The 21,808-nt window shown below is 49.3% G+C and overlaps 1 pseudogene; it reads left to right on the forward strand.

Moving 5' to 3' along the window:
* LOC119092468 (soluble guanylate cyclase 88E-like) overlaps positions 1-21,808 on the forward strand; it is a 68,161-nt pseudogene that overhangs the window by 41,855 nt on the left and 4,498 nt on the right.

Consider the following 21,808-nt stretch of genomic DNA (forward strand, 5'->3'; position numbering starts at 1 on the left):
CGCATGAACCTCTGTCCGGCACGTGGTGACCTCTGCCCCGGCAGCCGTGACCTACTCCTGGCAACCGCATGACCTCTGCCCGGCACCGTGTTGACCTCTGGGTGCCCGCGCACGCGTGACCTCTGCCCGGCACCGCGTGACCTACTCCTGGCACCGCATGACCTCTGTCCGGCACCGCGTGACCTCTGCCCTGCACTGTGTGCCTTCTGTTTGGCCAACGCCAACGGATCTGCCTCCTCCAGGTGGAGACGATCGGCGACTCGTACATGGTGGTGGACGGCGCTCCCGAGAAGCGGCCCAACCACGCCGAGCGCATCTGCGACATGGCGCTGGACATGCTGGACGGTATCAAGGGCCTCACAGACCCCTCCACCGGTGAGCCGACGCGAAGGGTCCCGGGGACCCCGATGACGCTAGCCACGAAAGCGGTGTCGACCAGCAAGCCGCCTTTTCCGGTGGGGGACGAACGAGATGACGGCATACGTGTGTTGTTCGGGGGGAAGGGGCCGAAGCGCCTGCAGACGAGAGTGGTCTCCACCTTGCTGCGGGCGCTTCGACACGCCACGGCCGGATGATATCACGGGCAACCGCAAGGTGCAAAGGCACCGCACATTGAGTCACGACTTAATGAGACACTACAGATCCGTCACAGTATATGCCTGAAAAGGCGGCAGGACACTTTGGATCAAGCGTTTGAATAGCTCTCGCACAATACTGAACAGATATGATCAGGGCTGGCTGGGCTTCATCATGGATATGAAACAAAACCGCATAACACAGGTCGTCTGTGGAAAAAAGAACTTTTCAGGTCTGGCAGCTTTGGCAATTCATGTTGATAAACGATATAGACGATTTAAGAATGATTTGCATTTTCGTTGACCGTAATCAACGTATTGCAAAACGCGTCGAAGTTCTGGATTTATATTACTTGCAGTACATTAGGATTGTTCCCTACGCAGTTTGCATGTGCTTAATCCCCTCCATATAGGCCATAGCCACCGCCACATGTGTCGTCACACCACCTTGGGGAAGCTACTGCTGAGGCATGTCTCCACCGCAAACTTTCTTCACAGCCGCCCAGAACCGGTGTAGGACCGCCAAGCATTGTCCGGCCCTTATGGTCACTGCAGCCCTCGGCTGACGTGCAACCGGAAGGGGACAAATGACGTAACAATTGTTGAGTTTCGTGAATTTTGGTAGGAGCCACGATGGTCCAAAAACGATAGTTTTGGCTGTCGACTTTGCCGTTTAAATGAAAGTACATATCGTTGCTAAACCAAACCTGGTTGATGATCGATGGACTCGATTTGCATGGGCCATGGTCTCGGGCACTGTAGCGCGTGCGCGTTATCATTGGTCGGCGAGAGCTTCGGAGACCCGCCTGTCTTATCATTTATTGTCAGTCCCAACGCGGTTGCCTTGCTACAGCCTGTCTCCTGCCTAGACTGGCAGATGGATTTGTGGGGGCTTCGCAGCAAGAACTTTCCTGCTTTTCCAATACGGGTCGGCGTTGTTTTGACGCGTGTCCCCAGTTAGGTTTCCAATGCTTACATTTGCGGTAAAGTTATCCTCATGGCGCGAAATCGCGCTTGTTGATCATGCTTTCCCTGTTTTCACTACCGTTCAAATTGTTTCTGGTCTTACGAAGCGCCGCATTCTGCTTGAGTTTTGACGGCTCCTTTTAGCTAGCCACCATTCCACTACCTTTACTTCTTGTTTACTGTGTACAACATCACGGTGTCTCCAAGCTAGTGTGGACATGAAATCAAAAGCATTGAGAAGACTTTCAGAAAAGTCATGTGAATTATGTAGTCTCCTTCCAAATGGACCTCTTTTCCAAGAGAAAATCCGTCCGCGTTTCCCGGGACTCCCGGTCGATGTTATTGACGATAATGACCGCACGGCAAGGTGGCCAGTCAATTGTGATCGCTGCTCCCGGATGCGCTGCGCTGGAGATGCCCTCTACATAGTCGACCGGACAAACACACGGCGGCTTCCAATGACACCGAACCTGACATGGCCCTCGCAACCGAGCGCAGTGATTTCCTTATCAATCGGAGAGAATACGCGAACGGAACGCGGCGACAAAAATATGCTTAGGGTCTTGACGCTCTCTGGGGCCTGATCCTGTCGCGGAGCTCCTGGACCGCTTCACCTACATCTGGGATCACGTAATCTGATCGACCGACTGGCGAGCATGCGGCTTCAAACAAATGATCGTGGAATTGCCTATTTACTTACCCCCCCCCCCACACACACACAAAAAAGGAAAATTGGTTAGTACTGTATCGAGAAGCTAAGGGTGGAAGGCATTGCACCTTAGACGCAATGTCTCACATATTCCATGATCATTCGATATATTTTGTATATATTCTCATGCAAATGAGTGCAAAATGACCTTTTTATTCTTATACATCTCTGCAGCGCCCTTCTGTCATATCTCAGATTTGGGGACTTTAAGATGCCAACAGATAAATTTGCTTACGCATAACATGCGGCAACTTTTAACCTGGGACTTCCACAATCTAAGTATATATATATATATATATATATATATATATATATATATATATATACGAATGCCTGGCTTTCTTAATCCTCTATGGTGCTTGACTAGCATGCATTTGAAATAGATTTTAAGACAACGTTATACGAAGCAAAAGAGTAAAAATGACATGTCACTCCATTCCCTAGAAGGATAGGTAGTCCCAACTTCGAGTTGGTCACATGGGAAAACATTGGTTGTCCTTTGTTGTATCCTGTTTCCAATGAGAATGCGTTCGCGTCATTTGGCGTCCATATTCCATTTAATCTGCCAACAGCGAGTTCTTCGGCATCGAGACTAGACAGGAGCCTGGATCCCAGCAGCGGATACTACGCGACATAGAAACCTTTGATGACCGTGATATATTGTAATGTGACGGTGTTCCTGATACGAATATCTCTCATCAAATGGAAGCCAACTCCATGCTGCCGAAAGCCCGACACAGCATCGCATCGAGCCACCGTAGCATGCAGTTGGACGTTGTTATTAATCTCTATTGGTCACAACGTTTATCAGAGCTTTGCCTTTGACTGAAGGGAATGTTTCACGGCTGAATATATTGAAGCAAACATTCGATGTGATGAAACAAGCTGACATATAACTATTGGTATTTCCTTAAGTGGAAAAGACTGCTCTAGAATGCACGATTCTGCTTTTATTGAATATGCTTCTCAATGCCTCATGGTTGATTACGCCAACGTACCTCGCACAACATTTATTGAGAGCCAACTGCCACCCGTTATATCTTAAAATTGCGCGCAAGAACGCCAGATATGAACGCCTCAACAATTACATTTTTCCTCACCTTGATCGCCGCATGGTTTATGGAATGCAAGGATTTAAATGACGTTATTATGACGTCATAATTACCAAGGTGACTGAAGTGCTCTCCCCAAAATACCTTACTCCGTTTCCGCCGGCGTATAGCTCAGAGGCTAGAAGGATTTAGATCTTAAGAAGGGCGGGATTGGGAACAACACCGAAAGGTTTCAAGATGGCTTTTTTAGTTCCAAATCCGACATAAATGTGAAACACTCCATTTAAGGTGGAAAAACACCCTACCATGGTATTGCCAGAAATAAATGGATGCGATTGTTTCGCCCCCCTTTATCCAACGGGACATTGCATGTGCCTATGCTACTACGCACGACTGCAGGGGCGGATCCAGAGGGGGAGCCACGGGGACATCCCCCCCCTCCCTTGGACCCCGAAGGGTTTAACACAAAACGTAACAAAACTGGGTATCTCTCGACTTTCAGGCGACCAGGAACAGTTGTGTGCGAAATTGAAGGGCCTATGAGAAGTTAAAAAAATATTCAATAATTGGAAAATTTAGAACTGAAATTCTAGGCCTCATTACGCTGTCTAAGGACCCCATATTGTTGCCGAGGGACCTATATGTCCACTTGCAGGATTATTGCGATCGTTATGGAGCATTCCACGTTGTCCTTTGTTTCCTTGCATTTGTTCGGAGGGCCCTGTGCTGTTGTTGGGGCCCTTCCTGCTAGCGTGCCGGGACCCTCTTGTCAATCACGGGCCCTTCCATGGATTCTTTACATTTGCCAGAAAGGCTCTGTGTGCTAAAGCCGGGGTCCCATATCTTAACCTGCCGGGGTATCCTCGGTTGCTCAGCGGCCCTTTACATGGGCCTCGGTTAACCTACCGACACACTTGCGATATGCTCATGGGCCCTCTGCATTGGTCTAGGGACTTCCCAATGCATTGCCACTTGCTTAGGGACCTACAACGGTGGCCCATTCGATGATTTGCTTGGGTACACTCAGTCGTTCGGAGGCCCTCCATCCTGGGTCTTGGGTACTTCTTGTCTGAATGGGGTGGGGGCCTATGCTCTTGTGGGGGCCCGTCTGATAACCTGCTCGAGCACATTCGATCGTTCGGGGACCCTACACATGGGGCCTTGGGCACGTGTTTTTTTAATGGGGCCCTACGCACTTCCCCCCCTCCCCCCCCCCCCCTGTTCGCCTCCTCGGCCACAATGGATTACTCGGGGGGCCCTGCACATTGGTTCTTGGTGTTTGAATTTAGAGCCTTCTGCTCCAATCGGGGTCATCTGATAACCTGTTCGGGCACGCTCCATCTTCAGGGGCCCTCCGCATCGGGTTTTGGGTACTTAGTTGAATGGAGAGCCTTACGCTCCTGTTAGGGCCCTTCTGATAAAATGCTCGGGTCATTCGACCGCTCGGGCACACTCGAATATCTGGGGGCCCTCCACATTGTGTCTTGGGTACTTCCTATCTGAGTGGAGGGCCCTACACACTTGTCGGGGACTTCACCTGTTCGCCGCTTCAGCCACACCGGATTGTTCTGGGGACCTATATATTGAGTCGTGGTATTTGAATTTAGGGTCCACGCTCCTATCTGGGCCATCTGATAATCTGCTCGAGTATACTGCATCTTTCGGGGCCCTCCGCACTAGGTTTTGGGGGCTTCTTATTTTAATGGAGGGTCTTACATTCCTGTCGGGCCCTTCTGTTAAGCTGTTCGGGCACATTCCATCACTCTGAAGCATTTTATATACGGTCTTCGATACTTCTTATCTGAATGGAGGGCCCCACGCTCTTTTTGTGAACCTTGTCTGTTAAACTGCTCGGGCACACTCGATCATTCGGGGGCCCTCTTCATTGGGTCTTGGTTATTTTCTATTTCAATGGAGGGCCCTATGCTTTTGATGGGGGCCCCTATGTGTTAACCTGCTCGGGCGCGCGCGATCCTTTAAAGCCCTACACATTGCGTCGTGAGTACTTCTTGTTTGAATGGGTGGCCCTATGCTCTTGGCGGGCCCCACCTATTCAGCTGCTCGGGCCGGTGGCGGATGCAGAGGGGGGGGGGGGGGCGAGGGGCATGGTCCATGGGCCACGCCCCATGGACCATGCCGAGGCGGCTTAAGGTTCCGAAGAGGCCCATAACCGGCCGGACGGACGCAGTTTTCTTACAACAAAAACCCAACAAAAGTGAACGCCTCTGTGCTTACAGACGACCAAGAACAATTGCCAGCGATAGTAAAGAGTTCATAAGCGAACAAAGTTTATTCTTAGCTGATTGGCGAAGTGTTGCTTGGGGGGGGGGGGAACTTTTGTGGCTCATTACGCTGTCTAGAGGCATTATGTTGTTGGTTGCCTGGCCCTATATGTCCACTTGCCAGGTCAGTCTGATCGCCAAGGAGCTTTCCACGTTGCGTTTGATCTCTTTGCATTTTCTCGCAGGGCCCAATGTTCTGCTGGGACGCTATCTGCTTCCACGCGTAAGCACTGTTGATCAATCAGGTTTTCCTACGCGGATTCTTCCCATTTGCACGAAAGGCTCTATACACTTTTTCCCGGGGCCCATATGCCAGGGTACACTCAGTTGCTCAGGGGCCCTTCATAAAAGGGTCGGATTCTTTCCACTTGCTTGGGGGTCTTGTGCCGTTGCTAGGGCTCTCATAAGGTAAGGCACAGAGACACTCGATGCTCACTCCTATCGAGACTCATGTTGTTAACCTGCTCATTCGCTCTTGATCGCACGGGGGTATTAATTCAAGGTCTTGAATCATTCCCATTTGCTCCGAGGGTCCTATGCTATGGCCGGGGTTTTGTACGTCAGCCTGCCGAGATACTACCGGTCGTTTAGGGTCCACCACGTGGGACTTGGGTCCTTTTCGCTTGCTCTGAGGACCCTATACTTGCTATACTATGACGGGAGCGTCTTTGTTGGCCTCCTGCGCCAACCATGATCGCTCAGGCTCCGTCCGCATTGGCCTTGGCGCCTTAGGCTTAGAGCAGCAGTCGAATATTCGACGATTAATTTTTACGCGCAATTGTGGAACGTGATTGAACATGCCGCCGAAGTCGTATGCGTCATTTCCATTGGCTATTGAGTGTGTGTCACTGATTATACTAGTGCATCACACTGTTAACATATTTTGAATGTTAGTATGTTGTACTCCTTCATAACAAAGGGGAAATTCTGCATTAGTCATCAGCCATCAGCGGATTACATCGCCCAGCCGGCTAGCCGTAAATACATAAGCTAGGAGTCAAGGTCATGCTTGGTTCTGATGGCTGTTAGTAGCCGACTCAAGTGTCTTTTGCCTGTTGTTCTGAAGCACTTAGCTTCAAAATCACAGCATTCAAACTAATCTGTAGAACTGAGTGAGCTCTATGTGTATGCATGCATACCACATCTAGCTTTATAGGGCTGTCCGCAGTTGGATGGGTTTTCGTAATTTATTAAATCAATGAATAAATATATATATATATATATATATATATATATATATATGTATATTACATATGACTTGTCTTTAAATACAAGGAACGAAATGCAAGGATATTTTCTGGAGGGGGCCCGAAACTCCAGGGGACCCCACAATGTTGCGTGCCCCCCCCCCTCCTTTGAATAAATCCTGGATCCGCCTCTGCACGACTGTGTGCTACGCGTCCATCATGCTCACTTCAAAGTCTAGAAATGTTTGTTCTTGGGTTGAATTCGGGTCTAAGTTCAAGGTGTCTTTGAACAGGCAGATTATCTCCGCTCCCTTTCAGAGGAGTGTTAATCCAGACATAACTTTGGACACGTTCGGACTCAGACTGACGGCATGAGAGACGATGATGATAGACGAGATGATGATGATGATGATGATAATTGATGATGATGATGGATGAGATGGTGGCAGCGGCATAATCTTGATCTGAAAGGTTTGCCACCAATCTCAGACCGCATCACACGTTTGGAGAAAGCGTTCAGTTCTCCCGCGAACATAAAAAGTACGTTCAATTCCAGGATGAAAGCCTATTCCCAACCAGACGCCCGCTGGGTCCTATCTGATGGCACCATACGCACAACGGTGTTGCGAACGGGCTGCAAAAGAGGCACACGCTTTACGAAATGCGATGAAATCTTTTGTTTGTGTGAGCAGCCCGACGGGGCAAAACACCGCCGTCAGCTCCTCAGGCTCGTATCTTCGAACCCAGCAGGCGGCACCAAAAGGTTTAGACTGAAAAGGTATCCTCATCCTTCGAATCGCATCAGCTATGCTGTCATCCTAGCCACCGCCAGGATCCGAGGTTGATGAAACGCCCTCCGCTGATATTCGGACATATCCCCACTTTCAATACATGCTAGTTTTACCTCTGTCTTATCAGGTCAACGACACAGGACACCGTTCTGTGAGATTTGCAGAGCAAAAAGGTGGTCATTGCTAGCGGACTGGCGCACATCAGACACACATCAGACATCAGCACACATCAGACATCAACACACATCAGACACACATCAGACATCAGCACACATCAGACACACATCAGACATCAGCACACACCAGACACACATCAGACACATCAGCACACATCAGACATCAGCACACATCAGACACACATCAGACATCAGCACACATCAGACACACATCAGACATCAGCACACATCAGACACACATCAGACATCAGCACACACCAGACACACATCAGACACATCAGCACACATCAGACATCAGCACACATCAGACACACATCAGACATCAGCACACATCAGACACACATCAGACATCAGCACACATCAGACACACATCAGACATCAGCACACATCAGACACACATCAGACATCAGCACACATCAGACACACATCAGACACATCAGCACACATCAGCACACATCAGACACACATCAGACATCAGCACACATCAGACACACATCAGACATCGGCACACATCAGACACACATCAGACATCAGCACACATCAGACACACATCAGACATCAGCACACATCAGACACACATCAGACATCAGCACACATCAGCACACATCAGACACACATCAGACATCGGCACACATCAGACACACATCAGACATCAGCACACATCAGACATCGGCACACATCAGACACACATCAGACATCAGCACACATCAGACACACATCAGACATCAGCACACATCAGACACACATCAGACATCAGCACACAATCAGACACACATCAGACATCAGCACACATCAGACACACATCAGACATCGGCACACATCAGATCAGACACAGACACATCAGACACATCAGATCAGATCAGGTCAGACACATCAGATCAGCACACATCCTTGGCGCTGAAATGTCGCGAATGTGTTTTACAGCGCACTGTATACATGACCTGGTTCTGTTTAGTGGATCGGGGAAGGCGGAGTGGGTAAAGAATAACCGTTATCAATTTCCCTCACCATATCACAGCTGACTGGAGAACACAGCAGTACAAAATTTTGAAGCCGGCGTCAAAGAAGTCCATCACACAGTTCTATCTTGAACCAAAACGGCTGCCATGCATGAAGGGTGAGGAAGCATTCCAGGTTAGAGCACCCCCGTAACATTCCTAAGGATCGCCCAAAGTAGTGTTAGTATGCTAACGATGATTGGGGCTTAAGAGTGCGCCAACGGCCGAGGTGATTTTGAGACCCGAGCTGAATTAACTAGCCACCGCAGACGCATGTTAAGTACCTCTGCTACGAAAAACTCACCCTCACCGTTGTGTTTACAGCACATTCGTATGCATCTGATTGAAACGGTTTGCTTTCAGTCTCAATCTCACACAACTTTGGTCAATGTCATCTGTTCATTTTGAGTTGTCAAACACAACTGAGTGTTGCTGAGAATTGTTGATAATGAACATATTTTTATTACAACTGATTACCAACTGCAACACCCTATCCTCGTAATCTAAAGTCGTGTTTGCTATCACCGTCAGACCATACGTAATAGCTGAGTGGATAAACGATGCAACGCACTTCACACAGCTAGGGTCATAAGACACACAAAGGTCCGAGAAGTTAAACTAAAAAGCTTCGGAGTATGAGAATGGCCGAAGTTCTTCGTGATTAGCCATGTCCTCGTCCCCACAACCAAACATAGGTGCCGCTGACGGCCACCATGAACCGTGCCTTCGGCGCCCAAGGTGGAAGGGGTACGTGCCCCCATCCCCCCTGGATCCGTCCCTCCAGAACTGCTGTGAAGCTAGAATTAAATCCTTTTTTGAACGATGCGAAAATTCACAACGTAAATTGTCTTTCGCCAAAATACAATGGGCCAAGTGTGTTGAGAAAAAATGGGGTCAAGGGTTAGGTCGTCGGGCTTTTGGCTCATTCCCTCCCCCCCCCCCCCCCCCGATCATTTACAAAAGTTGACACTCCTGACATCGAAAATTATACAGCCAACAGAAAACATAAAAGTGTATGGGAATGACCGAAGCCGTTGATACATCGCATTTCTAGCATCTGGCAGAGGCACATGGGGACTTATGTGCCTGTGCCAAAAGGTTCATGATCGGTGACCTGCGAAACGCCGGCCCCTGGGAGTGACATTCGAGTCATCACCTAGCGTTTCGCTCAAGTTCAGTGATACAGCCGATCGTCCAAAATTGCAAATGGCCCATGCACTTTGCGACGAAATGGGACACACAAGTAACATGTCGCCCGCAGTATGTGGTGGGTTACAGAATAAGCGCATGACTCGATTGCTTCCCCAAGCCCGAGACTGGTGCGTCGCGTATGTATGGTTTATATGACCGCGATCGGCACGGGTTCACCTCCTCACGCCCCGCTCTTCACGAGCACGACTGTCACACCGCCGCTGTGGCTCCACTGCCCTGAGCTTACTGCTAGCCATGCCGTCCCGAAGCTGCTGCGATTTACGTGTAAAAACGCAGTGATGGCGCTTTTACAGGCGAATTGTAGCAGCTTTGTATGCAGCAGCTTTGCGGCAGTATGCTGCCGGAAGAGGCAGTGATGGCGGGGAAAAGAATGTTGCTGGAGGAGGCGCTTGGTGCGTGCAAGGTGCCTGAGCCGCGCGTCTGGCCAAAGCGTCGGAGAGCTCACTACCAGGTGTACTGACGTGACTGGGACTCGAGCGTGCATAAAAAAGGCTTGCAGTCCAGTTCACCGCAGTGAGGCACAATGAAATGTCCTTTTCAAGGAGGCTGAGCGGATAAAAGCTCTCAAAGAAAGAAGAATAGTTAAAGAGTTTGTTCAAAAAGAAGTGTAAAATCCGTCACCTCCCTTGTTATAACAATACGTATCCAAACTAGCATCAGCTTCGGCGTAGAAACCGAGGCATGTGGCGGCAGTGAAGGCGATCGGGTCGTGGTGGCACTGACGGAGGCCCAGTCAGCTGTCTTTGCCTGTGCATGCGACCGTTTATGCATCCTTAATACAGTGAGAAAGGTGTTAAAGATCTCTGGAGTGACAGATGTTAGAATGAACAGATGCTTTTTTACCTCCGAGAATAAATGTACACTTTTGCTGAAATGAACCGCCTTGAATGGGAACACTGGTTGTCTGTGTGCAAAATACCACGAAATGCATGTTGGTCTCATTGATGAGACTGCCACTCTATTTATTGATAATAAGTGAACAAAGTAGCAGTGCCTCACATAGAACAGAGTAGCGCGTTGCACAGACAAAGTGCGCAACACCGCGAGTGTGCTGCAATAAAAATAGCTGCTTCATACGTAGGGTGTGACAGGGACCAGCGAAACTTGACCGCACATTGTATTCCTAGCATTTGGCAGAGGCACATGGGGGGGGGGGGCTCATGTGCCTCTGTCAAAAGGTTCAGAGTCGGTGACCTGCGAAACGCCCCAGCTGTGATGCAAAGCGCAGTGTGATAGACGATTCCATAGTCCGTTTACTGAATTGGCACGCACGGTACTAGCCAAAACAAGTTAAATCAAGCTGGAAGCAATCCAGGGAACAACAGTAAGGATAAAAGTGTTTTTTCCTGTCTGTTTCGTAAGACGTACGCACAACACACGTTACAATGTTTGGGGAATTAAAACTCCTTTCTCGAAGCATTTTCGAATGGTTCTCTTGCGACAGTCGGCTGTGTATGAGTACACACAAAAACTTTCCCACCGGTTGCAGCGAGATTGGTTCCCGCATAACCGGATCTGTATACCTGAGCAATAACATCAGCGGCGACAAAAGTGCACCGCAACTGTCTTGGTTGTCGTGGAGCAGAACCGATTCGCTGCACTTCACCTCCCAAGACCAGCAGAGACCAGCTGCAGCTGTCGCGCCATGGACCGCTTGCTTGATGAACAGCATCACATAGCTGAATCGTCCACGAGCAGAGCTCAACTGATCGACGGCTGCAGGCCGTCTCCCATATCGCTACTCACAATGGGGAACAGCGTGACGCCTACCATTCCACCTTGACGCACTCTATCGATCGGAAGCACTTTTCCGAGAAGTGATTATCCATGCGGACTGGAAAAAGCCGGTCTAATAAAATATTTTGCAAAAAGTGCACATAAAACCTTTTAGATGGTTTTTAAAATCTACAAAAGAATACATTGGTGCCAAGTGGCATCACAGACCGCCGCAACATCGAAGCAGACTGCTCGAACATGATGAACATGACAACTACGAAACTACTGGTCAGATTTTCTTCAAACCAGCACCAATCGAAAGCTAGCATGCGGCTTCAATAGACGTTCTGAAACTGATGACCACAGATCACCATTTTTGCCTTCAAAAACCGCCTAAACCGCTTCAGGGCATTGCAGCCAAGTCCAAACTTGGAAAAGCGCTCAACCGATCTCCTTGAAAATTTTACCAGAAGATAGAGCGTATGCGATTTCATCAGCCGTTCTAAAACTGGTGGCCACAGGCCACCATCTTCATCTTCAGAGAGGAAGATAAAAATCTGAGATCACAAATTTCAGTACGGCTGATGAAATCGCATGCATTCTCTCTGCTGGTAAAGGTTTCAAGCGGATCGGCTGTCCGGTTTCCGAGTTTAGATTTGGCTGCAATACCCTAAAGTGGCTTATGCGGTTTTTGAAGGTGAAGATGGTTACCTGAGGTCATCAGCTTTAAAGCGGCTGATGAAATCGCATGCGCTCTTTCTTCTGGTAAAAGTTTCAAATAGATCGGCCGGGCGGTTTCCGGGTTTGGACTTGGCTGCAATGCCCTAAAGCGGTTTAGGCGGTTTTTGAAGGTAGAGATGATGGCCTGGGTTCACCAGTTTCAGGACGGCTAATGAAACCGCATTCTAGCTTTTGATAGATGCTGGTTTGAAGAAATCTGACCAGCCGTTCCGTAGTTTGAAGTTGGCTGCGTGGATGACGGCGAAGCAGTGTTGTACCCCATGTGCACCTCTCAGACTTACCTCTGACCTGCAGGCTGTTGCTATCGTGGCTGATCTTTGGCTTCTGAAGTTGGCCGTGTGCTACGCTCACCTCCCTACGTCTGAGGAAGTTCCTAGCTCTGCACTTCAGTCGGCCTTTGACCAGCTTCCGTCCCCATTCTTGATGCATGATGCTTGATGCAAAGCCGCGGGAAGTGGGAAACGAAATATGCTTGGCACTAGCCGAGCGCTGAAAGCTTGGTACGACTAACCCTAGGTTCACCCGCCACAAACAGAAGTGTGCGTCGGTTCCCATGATATTTAAATCATCACACACCAATTATAAAACGTATAACGCTGGTTTTGCTATGATAGAACTACGCTCAACTCCTAAATGGACAAAGAATGTTTCTCCTGGACCTGGCAAAATTAATAACATGTTGGTTCGGATGGACACGGAATGCAGGGAATCTATGCTTCGACTTTTTAACTTTCTCTGAATGAAGGATGATTTTCCCGAACATGGCGTAAGTTTACCACAGTTCCAATCTTGAAGCCGGGGAAGATGGTCCCCATCCCTTACATTTTCGTCCCATCTCTCTAACATCAACATTATGCAAAGTTTCGGAGAGAGTGATAAATGCTTGACTGATTTGGCTCATTGAAAAACATGTGCATCGTCGAAAATCCATCGTCGTCTGCGGAAGAACCGAAGCACAGTGGACCACTGGGCGATTCTAGATACCGATGGCCAGCAAAAACGACACACCGCAGCAATGCTATTTGACAATGAAAAAGCATACGACACAGCGTGGGGCTATGGCATGCTCTCCATCGTCAAGGCATGTGACATAGGTGGTCACATGAGTGCTCAGATTCGGAACTTTCTTGGACGGAGGTACCTTTGCATTCCAGTCGGCGGCGCTTTATCGGACCATTCAGAACAAGCGAACGGCGTTCCGCACGGCAGTGTGATAAGTGTTGCTTTGTTCACACTGAGGATGAATGGCGTTGTTGACGCCCTACCACCAAATAAAAGCTGGTCTTTATTTGCTAACGACTCCGCCATTTGGTGCTCAACATCTACGACATCGTCTGCTGAGAGGCAACGGCAACCATGCCTTTGAAAGTATGTGAGTTGAGCGTCAAAAATGGTTTCAGCTTTTCGACGAGCAAACCAAATTCATACACCTTTGTGCGCATCTAAAAAAGTGGAGGGACCCTGTGCTGCGCTTGTCCGACTCCACATTCCGGTCTGCGAAGAAGTCAACGTTTTTGGTGTCATTCTTAACCGGCGATTCTCTTTCAAACCCCATATCAAGCATCCTAAAGTCGGCTATCATAAATACATCAATACACTGAAGGTGATGTTCCGCATGACTAATGGTGCAGACCTCCACACTTTGCCTAGATGATATAGAGGACTTATACGCTCGGTGCTGGACTATGCAAGTCCAGTCTATGACGGTGCCCCGACATGTTCAGAAGAGGCCCTCAACAGTATCGACCAAGCGTGTGTTCGTACTGTTATCGGAGTTTTCCGCACAACCCGCACGAAAAAACTGTTGATAGAATTCAACGAACCGATACTTCAGCTTCGTAGAGGAAGACCTTCTCTGAACTACGCCACAAAGGTGTCACAGTTTCCGCTCCATCCAGCATATCCTGCACTTTTTTCGCACACATTGACGCGGCTGTTGTGCTTGCGTTCGCGACATGGGCTAAGTGAGGCGGTCATCCACGTCGACAAGTCATTCAACGCACGTTTGATTATCTGCCCCCGTGGTGTCGCATAATCCCGCCGTTTGACTCAGACCTCCACCAGGCTAAAAAGGCAACATGCCCGTACATGAATGAGTCTCGCTTTACCGCAGCTCAGTTACGATATTTGCTGACGGCTCGAAGGGACACGGTGGCACTGGCTTTGCCTTTGTCTGCGGAGCCGCAGAGCAAGACTTTTGCTTACCACGACACCCATCAGTGTTCTCCACTGAGGCTTTTGCCATTCCAACGGTGTAACGAGGCATCCAATGCCTTGCGGAATGTGACTTTCTGACTTAAATCGACTCGCTCAGTGCCTTTTTGTCACTAGACCCAATCCGCGTATCGCATGGTCACCCGTACGTATCACCACTGAAACGTTAGAATCGCCTTTACATGGATTCCTAGCCACGTTGGAATTATAGGGAGCAAAAGAGCAGACGCTGCAGCGACAGCAGTCGCATGTCGGGGTCATCCTTTTTCCCATCAGTCTACCGTTGGGTGACCTGAAGTCGTTTGCTATTCGGCATATTCGTGATAGGTGGCCATATGAGTTTGACGAAATAAATCACGCGTTTAAAACCATTAAATCACTGATTGGCGAGTGCTAATTGTCTCATAGACATCGAAGATTTGAGGAGGCTGCTCTTTGTCGGCCACGGATTGGGTACACCTACGCTACGCACTTGTTCTACCTGTCGGGCCAAGACATGCCACAGTGCGAGCGATGTGGCGAGCGTCTGGCTGTTGCACATGTCGTGACCTCGTGTCGTCACTATGTCTGAGTTCGTCTGCGTTACTTCGTACCAGCGCCCCTCTCCCGTCTGAAAGGTCGGGGCCCATGTTGTGAGGTCGTCGACATACTCGCTTTATTAGCCCATATTGGCTTCAGAATGATTTACAGCCGTCCAGCCGTACAGATATGCAGATGAAGGGGTAATGTATAAATGGCACAGTTCTGACCGAGTGGTATGTGGCTGACAGCTTTCGAGAGCGCGCGAAATGGGCATGTAGTCGACGCACCCATAAACCCTAATTATCATCAAACAAACTATGAAAATGTGGTGCCTATCGAAGCATAATTCATCTGTGTCCGCTTTCTACGATTTCTTGAGACGCGCAGACTTCCATATATTAACAAATTGATGTACTTTTGGCTTAGAATGCGTCTGTCTGTCAGTCTGTGTGTGTGTGTGTGTGTGTGTGTGTGTGTGTGTGTGTGTGTGTGTGTGTGTGGGCGTCTATCCAATATTTTGTTGCTTCGTGCCAGGGCCGAATTGAGGATCGCTGAATGGCGGATATTGGCACGACGCGCAGGTGCACGAGGCGGTAGCCCAGAGGGAGCTCGAGAGCCGCCGCGGTCCGGGGGTGCGGACGTGATGCGGGGTGTGTCCGGGGGTGCGGCACGAATACAATTTCAAAACTTCGATCCATATACCGGCTGCCATTGATGTGACAAATTGAGTTTGATAGATGCACCAGCTCACGTCTGGCAAGGCGGGAATGTCGGCATTTTGAAAAACAGCGCCGTATACCACACACCGTCGTCAAAGCTATAGTCAGGGTCGTAGTAACATTTACATCATCGCATGCACCGATTCATTGCCTGCATTCAACACCAATTTATTCTTCATTCTGTGCGCTGTCCCGTGCAAACACCAATCTTACTTAAAGGGTTCCAATTCCACCTTGTCACGTTCTCAAACTGCCACCCGTTGGTCGTTCAGTCGCCGCTGGGGAGTTTCAATTAAGAGGACGACACGCTCCTGTATGTTTTTGGCGTTGCCCCGTTACCGGCGTCCAGCAGCCGTCATTCATCTTTACTTCATTCGTTGCAGCGAAAAAGGTAAACCGCGGTGACAATCAAATGCATAACTTGAAAGATGTTGAAGGTGAGAAATGTTTAAAAAATCACACGTATTGAGTGCAGAATAATTTGCCAAGGATGAAATGAAAGACACATGAAATGCAGCTATTATAAAACGAAGCCCGATGTCCTGGCAAAACAGCACGGCGAGCGCTTCACGGGGAGTGGGCTTTGGAGTCACTGCAGTGTGTCAACACGGACACATTGCAGCAGTGTTGACAAGTGCAGGGACGAAGTTATGGACGTCTGACATTTGCATTGCTAGTAATTTACGACGTTCATGAAGTTTTTAGGATGCGTAACGACACTCAGGCCGCGGTGGAAATCTGGAGAGTACAATCGGAAAAATAGAAAACCGCGGACTTTGGTGTAGAGAGAAGGTCATGCGTTAACTTCATCGGAATGCGTGTCAGATGTGCGTGGATCACATATTGCGGCATTGTGGTCCGTTTCATCAGTTTCGACGCACAGCCTATGGTGCGAAATCGGTACGCGCTATGGCAACGTTTATCTCAAGTTGTAATTAACGCTACCTTCACAGGTTTAGGAATGCTTCTAGGAACAAAGAAAATGGAGTTTTCATGAATTTGACGCAACCACTTTCCAACACACACACACGCATATAAAAAGAGCGAGTGAAGGGACAAGCGGTCGCTAACCAATTTCCGTTAAAGTTATACGCGATTCACCGATGTGCCGCACGAAAAATGCTAGTTTACAGATGAAGTTTGTTTATCATGACCCACATACGTCACTGGAAGTCAGCATATCACACCCGGTTCATGTCCGGCACCCCTTCACACCCGGTTCATGTCCGGCACCCCTTCAGGCAGTGCCCGGATTGGTCAGGAAATCATACGGGCAACGTCGAATACACCCGGAGGTAATGCAAAAACAAGTCGTCCTCAGATCATCAGATGCCCCGTCAGGCGTTTCAAGGAGTCAGCTCCGTCGCTTACCAAAACAGGCCGGCAAGCACTCGTAGTTTTTTTTCGTTGTATTGAACGCTGATGCGTGCTGGCATATTCATTTCATCGTTCAGCGGTGAATATATGTATACGATGAGTATACTTGATACGAATCATGCGTTTCTGGTTAACCGCCTGGGTTTGGGGAAGTCTTCAGTGCAGTGCCGTGTATTGGAGGTCCTGAATATCGGCAATGCTCGTGATGTTCGTGCACTGCTCGTGATGTCTGATGTTTGTGGTAAGTAATTAACTCGGGACGATATCGTGAGCTGTCGTGGCTTTGGTTTCACCACAGCTGATGAGCTGTTTTGACGCGGCTCCACTGAGGCCCTACAGACTTCTGCGTCCTATAGTTCCTGCTCTGTCACCCAAGCATGGTGGACGCCAGCAGGCTGGGGAGACGAGCACTGGCTTATAAAATACAAGAAGGGTGTTGGAAGGGGTTTGGGGTTAGGCAGTCAGCGCCCGCAAGGCTGGTGTTCACCGCAAAGATGGCGCCTATGGCGCTGTTGCTACCGAAACAGTTTCATTTCTGGCGTTAGTGATAACGATTTCCGTAAAGAAGTGTCGCCAGATAGCTTCCACAACAGAATATGTTCTTCGTTGGGTTACAACATCCGCTTATCAAATAGGACAAATTTGTTATATATATTTTGCCGGTAGCACTAGCCCACCGGCGCCCTCTATATTGGGGACGTAGCGCCTGTGTCGCACTCGCACACGGTACTTACGGCATAAGGCGCTCCCTCCTCCCGCCTCCCCCCCCCCCCCCCCCCCCAACTTGAAGATGATTGGTATTAAAAAGAGCGTCAGCTACTGAGTCTATTCTGCGCTCTCCTCACATTTTAAATGCACGGCGACTGCAGAGTACTACTAAGACGAGTGTATGACGTAGGCTCCAACAGCGGTCAAGAATAGCGCCATATCACGTATGTCGATATCTGGATACTCACCAATGAGTGAAGTTAGGGTAACTTTACGTCCAAAGAACTGTCTCTCAGCAACTAGAGGTGCACAGTCTACCAGTGCATGTCTGACAGCGAAGATCTCGCCGCACCTATCGCATGTAGAGGTGTCTGCTGCGTTGTTCAGTCGGAATGAGTGCGTGCCATAGCTGTGGTCAATACGTGAGCGAGTCAATATGACTTCTTCCTTTCTCGACTTACGAAGTGAGGATGACCAGTGCCCTATCCTAGGCTTAATTAATTTGAGCTTGTTCTGACTGCTCTCCTGACCCTACCTTGCCCGCCACTCCGTTGTAACGGAGAGCTTCATTGACGCGCACAGGTCGCTCGCAGGAACTCATACAGCGCCGCTGGGCGTCAGCAGGGTGCCTGCATTCGCAGCCTGGTCAGCCGACTCATTTCCGGCCAGGCCAACGTGACTGCAGATCCAAACCAGCGCTGCCTGCTGGCCCCTCTGCCGCAGGCTGGAGCGTTTACTTACGATCACTGGCGCTAGATATGTGTCTGCCATCTATATGTTTCGGATGCTCGAGACTGAGCTGGCGAGTCAGTAAACACTGTGCACGACGGTAGGTTAAGTCGTAAAATGCGGTTTAAGCAGTTCAGAATGGCGAAAAGTTCCGCAGTAAAAACGGACGCCGATGACGATAGCCCAATTCGTTCAGAGCCTCGTGGCGACACGAATGCTCGTCTGGTACCCGGGTTCTCCTTTGATCCATCCTTTTAGAAGTGCGCTGACCGTCTATGCGTTGTGCGCATGAGATTGCGAGATTCATCTCTCAGCCTAGCAGCGTGCGTCAGTTCCTTGAAGAACCTGGTGAGTGGTGTGTCACACGTGGGGGTAAGGCTAGCCATGGTCCTGCAAATGAAAGAATGCCAAGCTGTATTTGGTGCATATCTGGTCCAGCGGCGCGAAACAAAATAATTTACACGTACACAGAATGGCCCTGTTTTTCACAACCTTCCCTGAGAAAAGAAATTCACCATATCTGCGGAGAAGATCGTGTCGTGCGCTAGGTGCTTGTGAAACTGATATATTCTGACCGCGTACCGCAAAAGCTAAATGCGGTGCCTCAGGTCCAGGGCGTATGCTAGCAGGCTTGTCACCAGTTGACGCCCATTCCACCCTAAATAAATCATTTTCCCATCCTAACCTCGGCATGGATCATCGCAAGCTTCCCGCTCAGCACCTATGTTTCGTGCAGCTCTTGGCATAGCACTGTGTGTCGGAAGCTGGGTTGGGATCTTGATTTATTATTTTGACGCGGTTTTAGTAGGAGTGACTACACAGTGTCTATTCGCAACATTTTCTGCAGCCATGTGTCCTAGTCTGTTAATCCTATTGTTTTGTTCATTCGTGTTCACACCTGTTCATTCGTGAGGACGCGCCTTGAGCAGAGATTGAAGCGTCGATATGCGTCGATATAGAGCTAATGCTTTCTTGTAAATGCTATTTAACCAGCACCTCTTGGCATGTTGAAGGTCAATTGCTGTTACAATTCAAACTCCTAACATATCACATCTTTTTGCTCGACATGACCATCTGGTATTAAGACTCTATATCAAGTTGGGATATTTCGTTTGCAACTAACGAGTTCTACCCAATGGGTATCAACGCAGCTGCAGCGCACACCAATAATTGTTCGCTGCAATAATTTGGCGGTCGCAATGCACAACTACCGGTACCATTTGCTTCAAATTGGTCATCACTTTTTAAGAGTAACGACCAGTCCCAACCACGTAGCGTATGTGTGGCTGGCTGCCTTGTATAGCTAACTTCAAGAAGACGGTGCTTAAGTCTGCCAACATAAGCAGTTGACGACCATTACTCATAAGGAAGAGACGTGAGAATAGACTGTATATTTGTCGTGCGGCTCTCTCGCACTGCGACCCTAGACTGGTGCGTGCTGGATTAAGACCGGCTCCGAAAAACGTGGTAAAAAGGAAGTAGAGGGGTCTGTTTGTATTGAACTCTCTTGTGTTCACTGTGACGGGACCGTAGCGTGATGTCGGCGATGCAGCCGCGTATCTATCAGCTGTCCTTGAACCAAATCGTAGCAACTACCTCAGAAGCGGGCATATGGGGAGCTGGGACAAGCCACTCCCTGGAGGAAAGGCAATCACCACGTGCTGGCAACTGCCCAATTGGCTAGACACAACGCGCATTCTTTCGTTATGCAGTCGGCTGCTTTCTGCCGATGATGATGCTGATTTGGGCTTTGAGGAGCACCGACTACAATGGTCATATGACGCCGACAGTTTGTTTTTGAATTAACAAATGTGTGAAAAAGCAAGGAGACGGGGTCATGTCTGAAATATGGCATGAAGTTTCGTGTTTTCAAGAAAGTTAAACATATGACCACCATCTACTAAACTCGAGTCGTCTCCCAAGATACCATAGAGCGTTTGGCGCATGGACGCTGATCCAAAATGGCGTATGCGTCCCGAAGCGAGGTGGGCACAATCTATCAAGACATGCCGTACGGTGTAGCGATCCCCACAGCGAGGACATCGCGTTTGGTCCTCCCTTACAAATTTTGGCGAGTTGCGCATGCATGCCCTATTCTCAAGCGGCAGTGTCACTTCATCCCGCCTCACCTCACGACAGCTGGACGTCCGTGGTCTCAACAAGGGCTTTATCCCTCTGTTTGTTGGCAGTATGCGCATCTCAATGCGCTTGCCACTGCTTGTACATGAATGCAGGTACTACCACATATGGGTCTTTGGCAAGGGCTGTCATAGTGGTGATGCGAGCTGCGTGTGTGGCACGCCTTGCTGCGGCATCAGCTACTTCATCACCTGATATGCCAACGTGGCTCGGCATCCAGCAGAATACTACCTGCTTCCAGGATCAGGACAGTGTAGTAAGAAGAATTAACATGTTCTTAACGATGGGATGGCATAAATCAAAATCCTGCACTGTCATAGGGCTACCACATGAATGCCTTATGATATATTTATATATAATAGCCTTACGACACTATTGGACTAGGAGCCCTATTGGACTAAGGGAGTCCAATAAAATTAAGTGTTGATCGTCACTGTCAACTTCTATGAAGTGAAGTGCTCTAAAAATGGCTGCTAGCTCAGATGTGTGGACCGACGCGTGACTAGGCGCAGCATCAGACCGTAGACAGGACCGTGCACAAGAGCGCATCCAACACCGGCATCCACTTTCGATCCGTCCGTGTATGTCTCCTTGTGATCCGGGTGTGATGCGATCAACTCCCGTAATGTTGACCGGAGCGTGCCGATTTTGCGCCGGCGCTCACGGCACCGCGAGCATGAAAGGAAGGACTGGCTCCGACGCCAGCCAGACAATGTCGAGACGACTCTGACGTCTTGTGGCGTGCGTGGAATGCCTGCAGGCGACCATATCCAGATCCGGGCGGGCGTGCACTCCGGAACGGTGGTGGCCGGCGTGGTAGGGCTGAAGATGCCCCGCTACTGCCTCTTCGGCGACACCGTCAACACAGGTGAGGGTGGCACGAAGGATACACGTCAGGTCAACACCCGGCGCGGGGCAGCGAAATCAACTTTGTTCAACCTCTGTGTCTTGGCACATATGGGCCGCTATACTTGACCACAGGATGCGGGATGATG

The sequence above is a fragment of the Pollicipes pollicipes genome, unplaced genomic scaffold (genome assembly GCF_011947565.3).
Source record: "Pollicipes pollicipes isolate AB1234 unplaced genomic scaffold, Ppol_2.1 Scaffold_3447;HRSCAF=4054_pilon_pilon_pilon, whole genome shotgun sequence".
NCBI classification, from domain to species: Eukaryota; Metazoa; Arthropoda; class Thecostraca; order Pollicipedomorpha; family Pollicipedidae; genus Pollicipes; species Pollicipes pollicipes.